Genomic DNA, 18,201 nt, shown 5'->3' on the forward strand with positions numbered 1-18,201 from the left:
CATTAAGAACATTTGATTAACAGTGTTTGAAGCAACTGCAGTGAATAATAATGAAAACATGACACATAATATGGTATTTAATACATGTTTTTATCCACTTATATCCATAGATATAAGTGGGTACTCCAGCTTCTTTCTTTCTATCTATCTATCTATCTATCTATCTATCTGAGATAGATAGACAGACAGATATTGTGGAGACGAGGCATTTAGTGCTCTGTCGCTTCTTCTTGGTGCTCCCCATTAAGACATTTAAGTTTGGGTGAAACATGCAAAAACAGTAGAATGCATTTAAAAGTACAGTGTTTTAGATAAATACACACTGGAAAACTACAGAGAGATGTCCACAGCACATCCCTGCACTTGTGCATATTTCATTCAACTTGTCTTTTGAACTCCTGTCTTTTAAGGTTTGAAATTAATGCAAACACTTAATGTCCTCTATCGTTCTGATTTTTCCACTTGCCCCAGTGGCATTTTGTGAAATTGTGATCCAATATAACTAGTTTGACTGCAGACACATGACTTAAAACTATTGGGTCAGTAGGTGGATTTGACAGGAATAGTCAACCAAGAAAATGGAGGGTTCAAATATGTGGTCAGTCTATGCTGTGATCTCTTCCTAATCCTAACCAAGTATTCTTGTTACCTAAACCCAAGCAAACAATTTCATTGACAAGGCAGTTTTGTACCTACAATTTTCACAACCTTTGAGGCAGGCTGTCAGCACACAGGAAATGAAAACAACCCATAAACCAACATCCCAAGATCATTTACTCCCGCTCATTACAAATGTGTAAAATGCCACATAGAAGCTGAACACAATTTATCGAATGTAACATTAGTTATGACTAAAAGTCTCCGTGCAAGTGCTCATATGTTTGTATGTGACCATGAAAATAGAAAAGAAGTTCTCGGTGACATCTGTGGACAATGCTCGAGTTATTTGTCATTGACTGAGCTCAGTAGACGTCTCCCTGCTCCCTCTTCTGTTCACACGCTCTAAGTGACACACACTATTGTCATTTGCAAAATGAATGTGACAGGACATCCAGACTGCTAAATTAGTTTTTCATCCACTGTGCCAGAAAGAGAAAGGTCTAAATAAACCACAAATGGAGACTGCCCCAAGGAAAGAGAAACAGACGGTGGGGTAGAAAGGAATGGAAACCGATAAAGGACAGATTTAATCACAATGTGTTTCCACAAGCTACCAGGTGGTGCTGAGGGGAATAGGGATGGGTGGATGATAGATTTTTGCAGTGGCTGTGAGGAAAACTGAGAAAAGAATGATCTACTCCTGAGGACACAATTGTAAGCCTTTTTTCAGATTCGAGATTTAATCATTGGAATGTATTCGCCCTGCCCTGGATTCAACTTCATGGATGTTTAATAAAAAATAGATGTGTAAAAATGCAGTCATGAGTTTTAATGAAATTATGAGCAATCCAATTACTAGTGTACTAGTACAAGTGTTTTTAATGCCAGGGGCAGGATTTCCTTTTCATTAATGAGGAAATTGATGTGGAACTGTACGTATCTGCTTGTCTACCAAAAAATTAGATTTGAACAGGTACCCAGAGGTTACCGATTGTAAATATAGTTCATAATTTGGACTTTAGTGAGTTGTTCACTTGGCAGTAAGTCAAGAATCATTCTTCCAGTTCTTCCTCTGTTATCTCCTTTTATGTGTCTGCCCATTCTCTTGGTCTAGTTTAAACCTTTTTGGCAATGACGCCAGTTCCATCTGTACTCTCCAATCCTCAAGGGCTTCTTCTTGTAATGAATTTGTTTCCGGTGGTTTTTAGACTGAGCTTCACATCAAGAATACCAGCAACCAGCTAGAAAGCACAATAACTGAAAAGGAATGTCGATAAAAGGGAGACAGAAAGAGAAAAACCAAAGTTGTCTTTCATTGTGGCAGACCTTTTAAAGATGTGCAGTGTAATATATGGCAAGATGTACAGAAGCCCACACGAGCTTCTAAAAATGTCAGTCTTTTCTTTTCATTTACTTATTCCATTACAATCATGTGTGCTAACCTACAGTACACAAGTAAATAGCCAGGCTTAAGTAGGCTTACGTTGTAACGGCAGTCTGACGAGGGAGGAGCGGCTAGCAAGTGGCTGTCATTGCCAAATAAAGGCCTAGTGTTTTGCCTGCCTGACTAGTTATCCAGTTAACTTTCAGACTGCACACCTGCTAGACTTGCTAGCCACTCCTCCCTTTCTGTGTGGAGTTCCACACAGAAAGACCCAGGAATTGAACTCAGGACATTCTTGCTGTGAGGTAACAGTGCTAACCACCGTGCTGCCAATGTTAAGGACCTGTTTGTATTAAATGAAACAAAACAGAAAAGCATTGCAACAGCAGGTTAATTGACGTAGAAGATGCAGTAAACTGTTTTTTTTTTACCATGCAGTGGTAGGAAAATTCATCTTCTGTCTCTTTTGCAAAGTCAAGAGACTTTGTTTTGATCTGTAGGGATTTAGGTGAGAATAGTTCTAACTGCCCCATAGAGACCCAGTATAGTTTGATCAAGGTTTTTTGGAAAGAAGAAGAAACTACTTTGTCCAAATCATTCTTGTAAGTAGATTTTACACTAGGAACACACGCACACACACACACACAGGCACAAAACACTTGGGGCATTCACAAACTTGCTTCTAATACAAGTGGTTGTTCTGACTGCTGTTGTTCGTGCCTATTCATGGCTTTAGCCTCTGCCCATCAGAGTCTCTCAGCATGAAGTTTTATTGTGTATTTTATTGTGTAAAAATCTAACTGTCATTTCATATCTTTGTCACAACTTTGGTGTGTCTGCAACAGCAAAGTTCCTAATCGACTTTTACAATAGCAATGGCATCTGTTGTGACATGCAGGCAACAGGATGTTATTGCATTTTGAGTCAATTTTCACAAAGCAGTGATCTTTAAAGATTGTCATGGTTCTTCAATGACCACCCTGGAGTGCTGTACTCTCCATGTTCACCAGGGCGGCATTCTGTGGTTCACCTGACCTCCACCCACACACACGCACCCGCGGCTCATCACGACCGATGAATCGAAACTGGATTTAAGGCCATGTTGGAGTGCTGTTCCTCGCTGGGCCTTTGTTAGTTTAGCCCGGCTCTCTCACTTCCCTAGTGCTTTACTGACATCACCCTCCATCTCCCCGTATCCGATCGTTAAGTGATGACGTGACAAATCCTACTTCCGGGCCTAAAGTAGTCTGCGTTTAATATGGCTTTTGTGTTGTTAACATGTTTAATGTTTTGTATTTTCTTCTATTTAATCTCAAAAAGCTCCTAAAACAGTCAGTGATCCCTGTTGACCTCCCTCGGCTTTTATTACCGCTAATCATTTATTTAAGCTCAGTTTTTAAAACCTTAGGATGTAACTACAGCCCAGCCCATGCAGCAGTATATGAATGACTAACCTTGTATTGTGGATGGATTATCTCAGTTGTTCTCCTGGCTGAAGTTTGGTCCTTTTACAGCATCCTGCCATGCGATTACATTTGTTCCTGACCACCGAGAACACTCATGTTAACTTTTATCGAGTGGCAAAACAGTTAGCTTGTTTATATTATGCTAACATAGCTGTGTCGCTAGCGGTCACGTAGCACATCATTATATACCAGCTAGCCAAACTTCAGTAACCCTACAAACGTCACTGCTGTTTAGTTTTCAGTCTTCATTTATGTTGGAAGTGATAGCAGAGCTGTACGTTTGAATTTGTTTCCAAAACCCCGCAGTCAGGACATGCTATATTGTATTTAGATAGAAGCTAGCGAGCTAACTTCCTGCTAACTTCTAACGCCGTTAAATATCATAAATTCCGTTTTCATGGATGCCTGGATGTTAAACTCAATTGTTACACCTGGTAGAGCAGAACGCTGATCATTTTATTAAAGATGAAAGACTTTAGACAGTTTTTCAACTCTCAGTAATGCCATAGTGATCGTTTGATATATGGACCTGCAGCGGAGTTTAGGCCCAGACACGGCTAGTGATGTCAGACTTAACTACTGGATAGACCTCCCCGGACCTGCGCCTGTTTTCCCTGGACTCGACCTGGAAGAGTGTGAGTGTGGTCACAGTGTCGGACTGGACAGCCTGATTGTTGGTATGCTCTGATTGCAACTGAAAACATCTAATATAAGCAACTTTTCTTACACTTCTCACTCTCCCAATCCACCACTTTTCAGATAAACACAGTGCTAGACACAAACAATAAGAACTGCAAGAAATGATTAAAATGTGATCGGCAAACAGCTGAAAATTGTTTGTCGGGATGATAAGACTGGCATTAAATCCCAAAGATCTAATAGTGCAACACAGAGTTGGGAGAACTGACAGTGGGCTGGATGTGTAAGAAAACTTGGATGTATAACTTTAACTGAATATGAGTATGCATATCCAAACTGTTGGAAAAAGATTAAATGTGGAGGCACATACCAACTTGGCAAATATGCCAAAAATGTTGCAACAATCACACTAAAGTTTTAAAGAAGATAAATAATTGTAAGTACCAATGGAATACCTTGGCAGTATTGTGAACTCAAAGTCAAAACATCTTTGTTGCACTGAGGGGCAGTTTGTTCAATGTAGAAAAGAATGGTTGTAAAATGATATGATTTTGAATAACAGGACATTGTATTGATATTCCAAAGTTGGGTATTTGTTTTAATATGCAGGTAAATATGCAGCTCCAAGCTCCTGTCTCTGTCTAACAAAATCAAATAACTGTGAAATCATGATGATGAAATGTGGAGGGTAAGAGGCAACAGATTGAGTCTGTCTTCTGTCACCACGAGTAGGAAACTGGACTGTTGTAAAATCCCGTGTGATAGATCCAGAGGATGCATTAAAGTTCACTCGATACCAGAGTAAATTTCTATTTAAATAAGAAACCCTTTTAAAAGATTGTTTCACCAGAGTCCTAGACAGCGAAGACTGATGGTGCAAGACTCAACATGCTCTTCATCTCAGAGTCCCAAGATGAAGAGCATGTCGCTTTATTCACCCCAAATGAGTGTGCCGCATCGGTTTGCCAAGGCCTCACAGAGCCAAAATGGCTGACTGATGCCTTTCCGCTCATTATGATTCAACAACATTCTTGGAAAGCATTCAGTCAGCTAGAATTAGCTGCACAGCATACCTTGTTGCACACAGTGAACACAGAAGAGCTTCCTACATGTTCCCATGAAGCGAAGGTGCACATATTCACCCAACAAAGATGTTATGGCGCTGGTGAAAAACGATCAATTTTCTGTTACCCGAGCACTTTTGATGTTCTGGACAAATTACAGACAATATTCACTTGAAATGGGAACCAGGCGTTGGACACAATTGTCCTTTGTAATTACGTGTCACAGGAGATAACAGACCAAAGAACATTTTTTGTCAGATCTATTCAGGCATACACCAACAGAATTAGAATTCCCTTTTAACAAGAGGGGAACAACAACAGCGTTGACGTTCACACGGTGTCAATGTGGAACTGCAGAAGTGACAATTAGGTGAAGAAATGAACGGGAGCAAGCTGTCTCATCACACCTGTGTTTATGTGTCTCTTTTGCCTTTAAAGATTTTGATCTCTCGTCTGCTTTTCGTTCATTGTTACCTTCCTATTTCACATTTGTGCTTCAAACTCACTTTTTCACTCTTTCCATCACTGGATCTTCTACTCGATCCCTCGCTGCCACCTGTCCCCCTCCTTAACCCCCCTCTTTTCCCTCTTCTACCCTCTCAGACTAATGGAGCATATAACAGGCTTACTAAAAATAGCCATGCTGCAAAGTCAGTTCATTTTTTTCTTTCTATCTTTTTCCCTTTCCAATGTTCCTATTTTTTTTCTTTTCCTTACCTCCCTCAGGAGGGAAATGAGTAACGGGGAGAAGGCCTGTCAGCTCATTTATCAGGTGGCAGCCCACGTGTAGGTCTCTGTGCTATTGGGGCTGAGCGGCTGAGGCTGTGGGACCGAGGGCTGGGGACCAGGCCCCTGGCTGCCTGTCAGGGTTGTTGCTATATGGCCATAGGGCTTGGGGGATTGAGTGAAAATGAATGAGCAGGCTGTGTTTATGGGGAGTTGTATGCACCATGAACATCACCTTCTGGTCAGGCCGGGGGCCTTAAATCTCTGGGCCAAACTGTTGGCAGACAGTGTGCTAAGAGAATACATCACAAGGTGAGAATGACTGAGATTCACTGGAGGAGAAAAGCCTCAGGCAGGTACATGAGTAAGGACTAGGGATGGGTATCGTTTAGGTTTTATCCGATACCGGTGCCAAATCGGTACTTTTGAAACGGTGCCGGTGCTCAAACGGTGCTCAAACCGGTGCTTAAAGAATGGAGAACACAAAATTGGTCCAAAAACCTCTCATGTTCAGCTGTTTTTTGTAAAAAGATAACAATGTTAGCCTTTTCTGCAGCTATGGGGCATATATGGTATCACTCTTGGCTGGAAGCAGTGCTTAAAAACTTTATCCAAAAACCTCTCATGTTTAGCCTTTTTGGCCAGGGTGAAGGGAGCATCTGCCATCAAACAAGAAGACAGCCGCATGTAGCTATGATGATGTTTGCTAGTTCACCTTACATGCATTAATGTAATAACGTGGTTAGCCTACTCAATGTAAATTACACACGAACAACATTAAGCTACTCACGCAGAGAAGAACGGCTGCTGCTGCATCATCATCCTCATCATTTCTGCTACACTGGCAGGGCTAGGGGCCAGGACTCTCCTCTACCCGCAGTAGATGTGCTCGGTGTGAGGTCTCGCAGCAAGCTATCAAATACGGCGCATTTCTCGGCTTTTAAAAAAAACCGCTATGCGTCGCCAGGTGTTTCATCGGATTTGAGGTGTTACCTCCTTTGACAGTATCACAGTATCAGCTTAAAGCACTTGTTGCTGCTGAGTTTGCATATTTTGCTGTGAAGTACAGCCAGACTTTTGACCGCTTCGCCTTGGGCATTTTTAATCTGTAGCTCTGCTCTAAAAGAACGTACGTACCTGGACCCGCCTACTATCCTCGGAAACGTAAAATGATTGGCTAGAAGTGTATCACAGCTCAGGAAAAAAAAGCACCGAAATAAAGCACCGAAATGTGCGCTGCTTTTCGGTCTGGTTACTACCGTTTATGTCAGAACCGGTGCCATCATGGCACCGGACACCGGTACCCATCCCTAGTAAGGACACAAATTTATCCTATCAACTGAGAAAAAACAAAACAAAAACAAAAAAAGCTAAAAAAAAAATGTATTAAAGGGAAATTTTGATTAATAACCTTTAGGCCTTAAACCTTTAAGGCTTAAATATGTTATTTTACACAAAACCCAGGTTAGTTGGAGAGCTCTCCATTGTAGTCTACTGTAAACAAGCAGTGTGGTTTTGTGTGCAAACAGGGGTTATTACTGATATTTTGACATTGCTTTTGATTTATCTTCACATATTTTAGTGCTGGTGATCTAAAATGCATTTTCAAGGTTATCTTCTTTTGCACCTCTGGACTGCTACCTGCTCTGCCACTACTTTTAAATGGATGACTGAAAATCCTATTGTGATGACTGCTCATACCTGTGATATCTGCTGAATTGTCTGCATTGCATCAAAAAGGTATTCCTTTAAACCAATTTTATTTTACTACAAAGTAGCAGGAAGCCAAATCTGAAGAGTAGGGCTGATTATAGAAATGGACAGAGCATGCATCCCTTTTCATCCCACTGGTGCTTGCTTAGAATAAACAGCGCATTTAAACAGAAAAAAAGAAAAAAAATGTATGTCATCAATATATAGCGATGGAGAAGTGTTTTTACTGCATGTATATGCAAAATTGCAAAATGTTCTTGATGACTGAAAGCAAAATAAATGTTTTATGGTCACGAGTAGCTAACTCAAGCTCATGGTTTAGATCATAGATGTGTTGTCAGTGCTTTGAAAGATTCCCTGAACAATGGCACGTTTACTTTATAACTTTATGTAAAAGTTCATGGTTGAAACATCACAGAAGCTCAGGGAGGAGACGGGAAGCATCAGAGGTTAATGATGCTAATCGCGGCGTGATGGCCAGCTCATTACAACCATCGTCTGTGTGTCTAATGATGCTGTGAATATCCTTCTTCCTCCATATCTTTGCACAGTGTAAACAGAAATGTTTTCCCACACATACAAAGCATCACACACAGATACGAATGCACAAACGCACAGGAAGCAGAGCTTTCTGTGTGGAAATACCCCAGCACAGTTCAACACATCAAACCTTGTTGTGGGTCAGTTGGAGTTTCTGGTTTATTGCAGAGTCAACTGGCGGCAAAGAGCTCATGTCGAGAGAACAGGAGAAAAATCTAGTGTATGAGAGTGTGTAGTTGTTCATGGCGGTAAATGTGGTTTAAGAAACTGTCTCATGTTCAATGAAACTCTTGCACACACACATTCACACACTATCTATTTTTACATTGCAATAAATTCACATTAATTAGAAAAGGATTGAAAACTCCTGGAAATAGCTTTATGCAGAAGATGGAAATTGGATTCCTTCCTCTTTTCCCTGTTCTCTTCTTGATGGTGAACATTAAAAAGCACTCTTTCAGAGATAAGAGTGGACCATTACTGTCTGTAAAGTGACGGATGCACAGTCATTGAGAAAGGCAGTAAAGCCTGCGAGTTAATGGTATTTGTCTTTTCAAAAGCCTCCTGTAAAAGTTTTAATTCATTTCAACTAATATTTTTCTGGCTGATGATGTAGTTGTAAGATATTTCCACTCATTCATCATGTCTTCAGATTTTGTAGCTGTATGGTGCCCCGTGTTTTCTCAAAGAAAGGAAAGACTGCTTCAGCGACTCTCTGTGTTGTCTCTGCTGTAAAATCATCCAGTGATGCTGCCACTTTGCCAAACAGGCATGGCTGTTACAGCAAATGAGCCGCCGTCATTCCATCGCTTACTTCTGTCTGATGGATTTGTTCAACTTAGCAGGAATAATCGGAGCAGCAGCTATGGAAGCAAACAGGAAAATGTGTGTGTGAGCTAGTCCTTCGTGTTAGAGGAGATGAGAGAGCATCTGCCGTGCCCTAGCTGTTTCTCCGCGTCCTGTGAAACCATGCATCAACATGGAGATGACACAACGAACGCTACGCTCACCCCCTTCTGAGCCACCTGCCTCCCTCTTACCCCGCAGCACCTGGCAGATGCTTTAACAGCCAAAACGATGCAGAGCGAGAATCACAATGACTAAATCTGATGCAATGAAATGGGGAAAAAATCACATCCTGAAACATTTCTGAATGAAGGGCGATTAAATGTATAGCCAGTCAGTTTGGGGAATACACTGGCTTCTTTGCAGTTCATTAGATCACACAAAGTAGACAATAATAGGGGCGGGCGAAACGAATGGAGCATGACTGCACATCCTTAAATGCTGTCGTCATGCCTTTATCTTTCCCAACAGAGACACAAGTAGATGAGGCAGAGAAAAGACATGAGGAGTGAGCTCTCGAGGCAGCGGACATTTAAAAAATGGGACGTCCTTACTTACAGCTGTCATTTTCATGCTGTATCAAATAAACATGAGGTGTGGCACAGCTGCATCATTTGTTTATTGCTTTACTACAGCAGATAAACACAACAGTGTTCAGGACAGCTTAGATATTTATGGATGCTTTTAGAGTTTAACTTCACAACAGGCCATAATGTGACAAAATACTACTGTTTTAGCTCAATTTTAGCAAACATATGAAAGAATGTAGAAGAACTATTTTTATTAATTATCTCAAATAAGGAGAATATGTCCCCAATAAATGCACAAGCGTTTCTTTAAATAAGGTAATTTGGCTTAAGGTTTTATGTAACATTTAAAAAATAGGATTATAAATAATTAATTAATTAAAAATAAATTTTTAAGCTTCTAAGTGGCTGTTTTGTTGTTCTCCTACAGGATAAACTTAAGCAGTGAGCTCAAACATTTTTCATCAATATTTTAAATATTCAACAGTCATTTTCACAAACTCAAACGTCTACGCGGCACCTGGTGTCAGTTAGAATCTATTTCCTCCAACCACAGAGTGAATTCAGATGCAGCTTAAAAGCTTTTCTCAGAACTTTAATCATATTACAAACAAAGTGCATTATCCTCAGCAGGTAGCAGCGGGAAGTGGAAGCACTCAGTCTGAGCGCTTTGACTGAGAGATCACAGCTCACTGTCTATTGTCTCTTTTCTCCCTTGCAGTCAGATAGAGTTTAACCTGATTAGAGAAGATTGGTAAGATTGGTTAGGAGCTACTGATGGAGAAAAAGCGCTTGGAGCTGTTCTTGCCGTCAGCACCACTTTCTAATTAACTCACGTAGAGCCGCGTGCTCGCGCATGTGTCTAAGACCGGCTTTAGGCTCGATTCCAGCCCAGACGTTTTGTCTGTTTGTGTTTGTGTGCTGATACCCGATCCCCACAAGACTGTGTTAGTTCTTTCCTGTGTGTCTGAAAATAAGCCAGACAACAACAACGTACCTCCAGAATGTAGCACATAACAATAATATATATGTCTTTTACCTTTGAAGCATGAGCAGTCGTCTTTTTCTTTCTTTTTTACCTACTAGAGTAATCAATGGAACTTTTCTGAGTGGGTGTTTGTCTTGTATAATGGAAATTATACTTTGCTTGCTGGACTTAGTGATTAAATTCCTCATAGACTAATCCAATCCAATTGAATGACTGTATTGTATATAGCATCTGACATATCACACTTAAAATATGATACATTTGTCAGAACTTTTGCAGGGTCATCATTTTTGTGATCATGATTTTAATAACACAACGAAGCCGAGACTGAAGTTGGCTACAGTTTGATTCTGCAGTTCAGTGGAAAAGTCATACTTTAACCTTTAAATTCATAGATAAATGCATCTTAGTAGGAGGGGCAGAGAAGCTCTAACTGTCACCACAGAAGAAAATATCAACTTATTTTTAGCCAGTTCAGGTCAGGTGGCCACTGCTTCACAGGGTGCACTGTTCTTTTATGAGAACAGTTATGTGCAAGCAACGTGGCCTTATCACTGAAGTTCATGGTGCCAGAATCAGATTTAAGAGCCAAGGAGTGGCATTCTGATCCTGCAAGATAAATGATCCGCTGTCAGGTAAACCCTGAGATCGCACGCTGTCCGCTGCAAAGGAGAAAAAGATAAAACTCGGCGACAATATCAATACAAATATCCCGAGGTAAAATGCTCAAAATAGATAACATGCACATATTTAGTATCAAACTTTCATCTGAATTCAAACAAATATGAGCCTTTACGATCAAATTATGAATCATCAATCAGCACCAATATTAACAGTCTGTGTGTTATAGTCATTGAGGCTTAAATCAAGGAGAACTCGATGAAATGACAGAAGCAAATCCCAAACCTTGTTATGCAAACACAGGACTCGGGAATACAGAAGGACTGCAGACAGCTTTCGTCAATGCCCTCCGAGGCCGGGCGTCTGCTCTTCTGATCTCCCTGATCTGAATGTCAAATCCATAATGCTTTCCATCACCCTCTGTCATCTGTAGTCATCAAAGTCATGCAGATAGCAGCCAGTTAGCTCTTATCTTGCTGCGCCACACCTGGGCCCTGATATACAGCCCTCATCGTCACTTCTTCTACGGGGAGAAGCGCATCAATCAGTACACGCACCAGTAGTTCTAACTCTCACCAGGCTTTATTACCACTCCCGTCAGAGGCTCCAGATTTGGAAAGTTTATAAAATAACATAATCCCTCCTGCTAGCCCTCAATGACTAAGTGTATTTAAAATTGAGAGGTGGGCAACGACGTCAGGGGTGAGGTATACACCCTGATGGTAATTTGGACTCCGTGATTGTGCCCACCCCCAAGATCCTATATGTATGTGTAATGAGAGTGTGAATAATGTGAATGTCTAAGTTGTGGGATAAAATTGAGGCAGAGGCAGCCAGAAGGGGACGGGGGGGGGGTAGCCTCCTCTGCACCCTGGTGACATACCCCCACTCCAAGGCCCTGCATGTGTGGGTGGTTGTGGAGGAGCGGGAAGAGGGAGGCAGCTGGAAGGAAGGGAGGGGCAGGTAACCCCTCCCTGGGGCCAGCTCCCCCGCTGACCCCAGTAGGCACTCCCACCCTTCGCGACCCGCCAGGGAAGGGGGGCCCAGGCCCATCAGACCGGGGCCCAGTGCAGTAGCGCCCTCCGGCTCCACAGAGCCCTGGACAGTCCACCCAACCCCACCACAGAGAAAACTGCACCCACCCCACCATCCACACATCTTCCAGACTACATAAGACGGTAAACGCCCAGGCTGAGATCTTCCTCCACCTCTCCTGTATCTCCCCCTCCTGCAGAGAGTTCCTGAAGAGAAGAAAGCTCCTGCAAGATGTGACCATCCCCCCCACCAGTTGAAGAGCCCCCCAGGCGGCTCGACGCACCGGCGGCACCCTGCTCCAGGGCCGGGCCCCCATGCACCCACCCGCCCACAACCCCGGCAACACACCAACCAGGACCCAAGCCCCCGAGGCCCGGCCCGGGCCCCAGCCCAGAGACGGAGCGCCCCCAGAACCTCACGCCCATCCCGGACCCACCCAGGGGCAGCCAGGTTGCCAGGTCAGTAACCCACGTCCGTCAGCACAGACCCTCCCCTAGCCCCGCTGCACGCAGCCGCGAGGAGACAGTCACCTGAGAGCCAACAGAGCCCCCAACCGGACGTGACCGCTACCCCGCTTACCTGCTGCTCCTTGGCAGGTAGCTCCATGCCCTCCTGGGTTTTAAATGCACCTTAGAACACATATGCATCAACACTACAATGAGCGGGTGGAGGGAGGTTTGGAGTCTTCTCCCACCCCCATTCTCTGCGGCCTGCTGGAGCGGGAGGGCTAGTAGGAGGAGTTGGCCGTCCGACTGCGGTCTGGGGTGTGGGGCCTCCCTGCTGCTGCGGAGTCGGGGTGGTCTGCCTCTCCCCACCGCAGGGAAAAGGGTAACACCACCTGGGTCTGGGTGCAATTCCCCCCTCCAGGGGCAAGGGTACCTAGACCCGGTTTGTAGAGTACGCTTGGGGAGTGTGATTGTGTGTACAGCGTCTCTTTATGTCTGTCTCCACGTTGGTTGAGTGTGGAGTGAGTGCATATGAGAGCATGAGGGTGGGAATGGATGTTTGTGTCTGTGTGTGCCTGTATGTCTGTGTCTATATGTCAGGTTGGGTATCAGACGCCACCTCTCTGGGGACACCTCAGGCCCTCCAAGGTTTGGAGGCCTATCTCCACCCACCACCACTTCCCCTGCCGGTGGCGGACTCCCTCAGGTGTCGGTGTGTTGGTGGTTCTTTGTGTCTGGGGGTGGGCGTCCGGGTACACACCGGCTCACTCCTTGGCGGCCGCTTGTCGGGGCCTGGGACCTGGGGCTCGCTCGGGCCCCTTTGGAGGTGGGGTGCCCCCGGCCTCTCGGCCTGGGGCTCGGTCACTCAGGCACAGCTGGGGGCCGGCGGAGCTCACGGGCGCGTCACTGCAACTCCCCCTGACTTCTGCTCCGCGGCTGCTGGGCGAGCCCTCATCTGGGACTCTCCTCAGCTCTTACTGGGACAGTGGCGCGGCTGCCCCTCTGTTGGTCTTCCATGGTCTCTTGTGTTCTGGGGGCCTCTGGATGTCTGGAGTTTTGATCTCCTCCATACCCGCTTCACACCCTGGAGGACGGGGCTGTGGCCCCCCCACACTCCCTAGCAGATCATTACATGGAGAAACCTTTGGAATGCAAGCATGCTGATCCACACAGGTATGCACACATGGGTATTCACAGACGCGGACTAAAGCTTTCTTGGCTGCTGCCTCAAAGCACACTGTGCGCTGTCTATCTTGCGTGCTGCACAATATCGTTTATTATTTAGTAAATATTGATATCTATGACTAGCTAGTTTATTGTGATGGTGCTTTGTTTTCTCTATTATTATGTTGCTCTTTGTTGTTTGCTGTCTCCTCTGTTTGTTTTTTTTTGTTTGTTTTTTTTTTTTCTCCATACAGGTGACCCAGGAGTTCTTTTTTTTTTTCTCTCTCTTCCCCCCCCTTCTCACCGTCTCTTCTCCCCTTTGGTTTTCTTTCTTTCTCTCATTCATTCCCCCTGTCCTATTTATTAAAAAAAAAAAAAAAAAAAAATGACAAAGGATGAACTGAAGCTCTGCCATCACGTAATGTCGCATACTGCTGTTTCTGATGTCATTTAAAAAAAAAAAAAAAAAAAAAAAAAAAAAAAAATAACACTTTTATATTTGTCATTAATTATCACCAGAGATGGGCAGTAACGCGTTACTGTAATCCGATTACTTTTTTCAAGTAACGAATAAGGTAAGGGATTACTATTGCAAAAAAGTAATTAGATTACTTTCCCTTAAGCACGCTGCGTTACTAAACCGTCATTTTGTTTGTGAGAGCGTCTCACGACAATGACGTAAGCGCGTGCAACATCCGTGTGCAGCTCAACAACGGATAATATGGAGCGCGGGAGTGAATGCGACCATGCATCACTTAAAGCTTGGAAGTACTCACCTTACATTAGCTTACATTAGCATCACAGTACACTCTACATGGGAAGAAAACTTCTTTCTACGGCGAAAAATTAAACTTCAAATCTGAGCAAGTACCGAGCACGCTGCCACGTGAACATTTTGTGTTAAACATGTTTGAAATGTAGCTCTTGGTCTGTTGCTATATTAGCAAAGTTGGGAATTAGAAAGACTTGTTCTTCCACCGCCTGCAGATGTCCTTCTTCCTCTTTGACGTTTTCCTTTAAAATAGTCTTACATTTTATAATATGACTCCACTTTGAGAGGGAACCACTCTCTCTGATCTTCATCTTCTTCATTTTCTATCCAGGCCCTCTGCAGTTGGTGCTTTGCTCCCAAGACTCCAGCAATAATTAATCAAGTCACACAGGAAAGCAGAATTGCTGATGGAAAGCTAGCTAACTGAGAAACAGTTTGGATCTGCGTTTTCAGGCAGCCTCAATCAATCTGTCATGTTTTGCAGATGTGTGAGAGTAATGAATATGAATTGGTGCTCCAGAATGAATTAGTTTTCAGTCTTTATATTGGCAGAAGCCCTCAGGAGGATGTCACCTGCAATGAGCCGTTTTATAGCCCTCCTTGCTCCTGCATACCAAGTAGGGCCAACTGGTTCTTAGAGACTGATGGATGTTCATATACGTTGTTGCAGGTTTTACACCATACTGACTGTGTGTGATAATCACGGTTTAAATGAATGTTGATTATTTTAGCTCTTTTGTAGGAGAAAGCACACCAAAAGGTGAAACTCAGCGATTTGGGTGTTTATTGTAAACTACAGTTTAAGGCAGACGGTTGTGTTATATACACTGACTTACAGGCTGATGTAACCCGTACTGCTTTTCTAAATGTTTAGGTTGCTGCATGTTAAGCCTGGGGACATAACACCAAGGTTTACATCACAGCAGCAGCTAAGAGTTGTAGCAGACATGGCGAGCGCCTGCTGCTGCTTCAGGCTCTGATGAACAGGAGAAATGTGTTTCACAGCCTGGCTTTGGGGTTTGGAAGGATTTATGCACATTTTACTGCATAGATGCACACGTGACCAAATAAATGGTGCCAGTCTCACCTGAAACTTAAAAGTCCAACAGAGGGGCCGATGGAGCGATATGGCAGCCTTGCTTCTGTCAGTCTGCCCCAGGGCAGCTGTGGCCTCCACCAGTGTGTGAATGTGAGAGTGAATGAATAGTGGAATTGTACATATATATATATAAATGCAATCCATTATTATTATATTGAGTCAAAACTGACACTGATTGTGGCAATTACAATACTTATCGTGCTAGAAGAAAAAAGTAAAACATGCAACATAAATGGAAAGTTTTTTTTCCCCTAAACTATGATATGCAAGATGTGGCCAAGACAAAATTTAGAAGATAAGAAGCAGAATTTATCCATGAAGCATGAGGGTGCAGCAGAGGTTTATCCTTTCATATAGGTTTGAAGTATTGTTATGTATCATTCCAAAAACTTGCTCTCTGCTTTAACCTGTTTCACTACAGTTTTTCTTTGCTCGATGAGGCTCAGAGGCTCAGAGATCAGTGGTGATAAAGCTAATGACAGAAGATTTTCATAGTTCGTAAGAAGTAAAATAAAAAAACAAACAATCTGAACTAAAGTAAACTTCACTTTTAGTTTAAATTTTATTTGCACTGACAGTGTGGTTAATCGCTGATATTTAAACTTGAGTATTTCACGAAAAATATCAGCTCGTTTTGAATTCAGTGGCAACAACAAAAGGCTGGAAAAGTAAGTAGTACTAAAATGGAACAGCTGGAGGAAAGATTTTATGACAAATTAGGTTAAGTGGGAACAAGTTCGTAACACGAGTGGATATAAAAAGAGCAATAAGACAGAAAGACAGAATTTCTCCGATGGAAAGCTCAGCAGAGGTTGACACCAATCTGTAAAAAAAAAATGCATCTACAAATTGTGGAGTAATTTCATAATAATGTTCCTCAACATAATTCTGTGAAGGGAGAAAGCTATGTGCATGAGGGACAGGGCTAAAAATCCATGCTGGATGCCCATAATAGTCAGGCCCTCAGGCAGCACTGTCTTTAAAACTCCTGTCATGGAAATCGTTGCATGTGCTCGGGAACAAAGACAAAGCCCTATGTGAACATGATGTAGGAATGCTGCCAGTTAACATGGGAAACTGTGGGCAGACAAACTTAAATGAACATTAAAAATGATTTCCGGGAAATATGTTTTGTCATCGAACTGTTGAAATGTTAAAACCTCACCTCAGCTAAAACCTCACAATAGTTGCCCCATTGGGTAACAGATGTGCATGCAGTAAAAAAGTCAGCTGACGTCCTAAAATATCTGCACAGCATTATAGGGAGGCATCGGGCCCATTGTTGGGATCTACAGTGGCCCATTTTCATGCATCTACTGTTTGGGTCATTAAATATGGATCATCTCCCTAGCAAGTGTTGCAACTGCAGAAACTTGCGCGAGAGAGAAAAACGGGAGTTAGAAGGAAAGAGAGCATAAATCACAAACAATTAACCCTCTGTTGCCTGGCAACAATTAGATGTCAAATGATAATGTTAGATCATCTCTATTTCCCCCACTCAGTTTAGCTTAGTGCAAACTATGTTGTATTCTATTTTAACTCTCTTTTCAGTTTGTCTGGGTGCTAAAACTGCGACTTTTAAGGTAAATATTATCATAAACACACAAACAAATAAATAGAATATTTAAGAGTAGAATTGGAGGCAGTCTTCAGTTTTCAGGCCCCTCTTCTATGGAACCAGCTTCCAGTTTGAATTCAGGAGACAGACACTATCTCTACTTTTAAGATTAGGCTTCAAACTTTCCTTTTTTTAAATTAAGCATATAGTAAGGGCTGGATCAGGTGACCCTGAATCCTCCCTTACTTATGCTGCAATAGGTGTAGGCTGCTGGGGGACTCCCATGATGCATTACTCACTATGTGTTAATAGACCTCTCTGCACTGAATCATACCTGTTATTAATCTCTTCCACAGCCTGTCTTTATCCTGTCTTCCTTCTCTCACCCCAACCAATCACAGCAGATGGCCCCGCCCCTCCCTGAGCCTGGTTCTGCCAGAGGTTTCTTCCTGTTAAAAGGGAGTTTTTCCTTCCCACTGTCGCCAAAGTGCTTGCTCATAGGGGGTCATATGACTGTTGGGTTTTTCTCTGTATGCATTATTGGTATTATTGTAGGGTCTACATTACAATATAAAGCGCCTTGAGGCAACTGTTGTTGTGATTTGGTGCTGTATAAATATGATTGAATTGAATTGATAAACCCCACAAAATAATAAATTTTAGAATGAAATGACTTGAACTGGAAGATGCTGTATGAATCTGGTGTATCCATACATAAAGTCTTTCACACCTTCAGACCCTGAAGTTGCTAAACTTATAAATAAATATTGGCCCATCACCAAACAGCTTTAAGTCAATGCAGGTCGAGCCCCGAATGCCCTCCTACGTGGCTGTAATCAGAATCAGAATACTTTATTCATCCCAGAGGAAATTATGTGGTCACAGCTGCTCAAACACAGTAAGAACAGTAACTAAACTAAAGGCTGTTAGAGGCTGTTTATTATATATTGCAAATATCTTACTGCACGCTCAATCATCCAGGTGAATTAATCCCAAAATGTTGATTTTGTTTA

General features: G+C 42.8%; 1 protein-coding gene across 1 annotated transcript in view; it reads left to right on the top strand.

Moving 5' to 3' along the window:
- Nucleotides 1-4,048: 4,048 nt before the first annotated feature.
- The window catches only part of LOC309711248 (protein arginine N-methyltransferase 8-B), a 206,582-nt gene continuing 192,429 nt past the window's right edge, over nt 4,049-18,201 (top strand). Inside the window, exon 1 of the mRNA XM_082541428.1 lies at nt 4,049-4,085. The gene's annotated coding sequence lies outside the window, so the exon portion shown is untranslated. The remainder of the gene's footprint in view (nt 4,086-18,201) is intronic.

Source organism: Aulonocara stuartgranti (assembly GCF_965226115.1).
Source record: "Aulonocara stuartgranti genome assembly, chromosome: 7".
NCBI lineage: Eukaryota > Metazoa > Chordata > Actinopteri > Cichliformes > Cichlidae > Aulonocara > Aulonocara stuartgranti.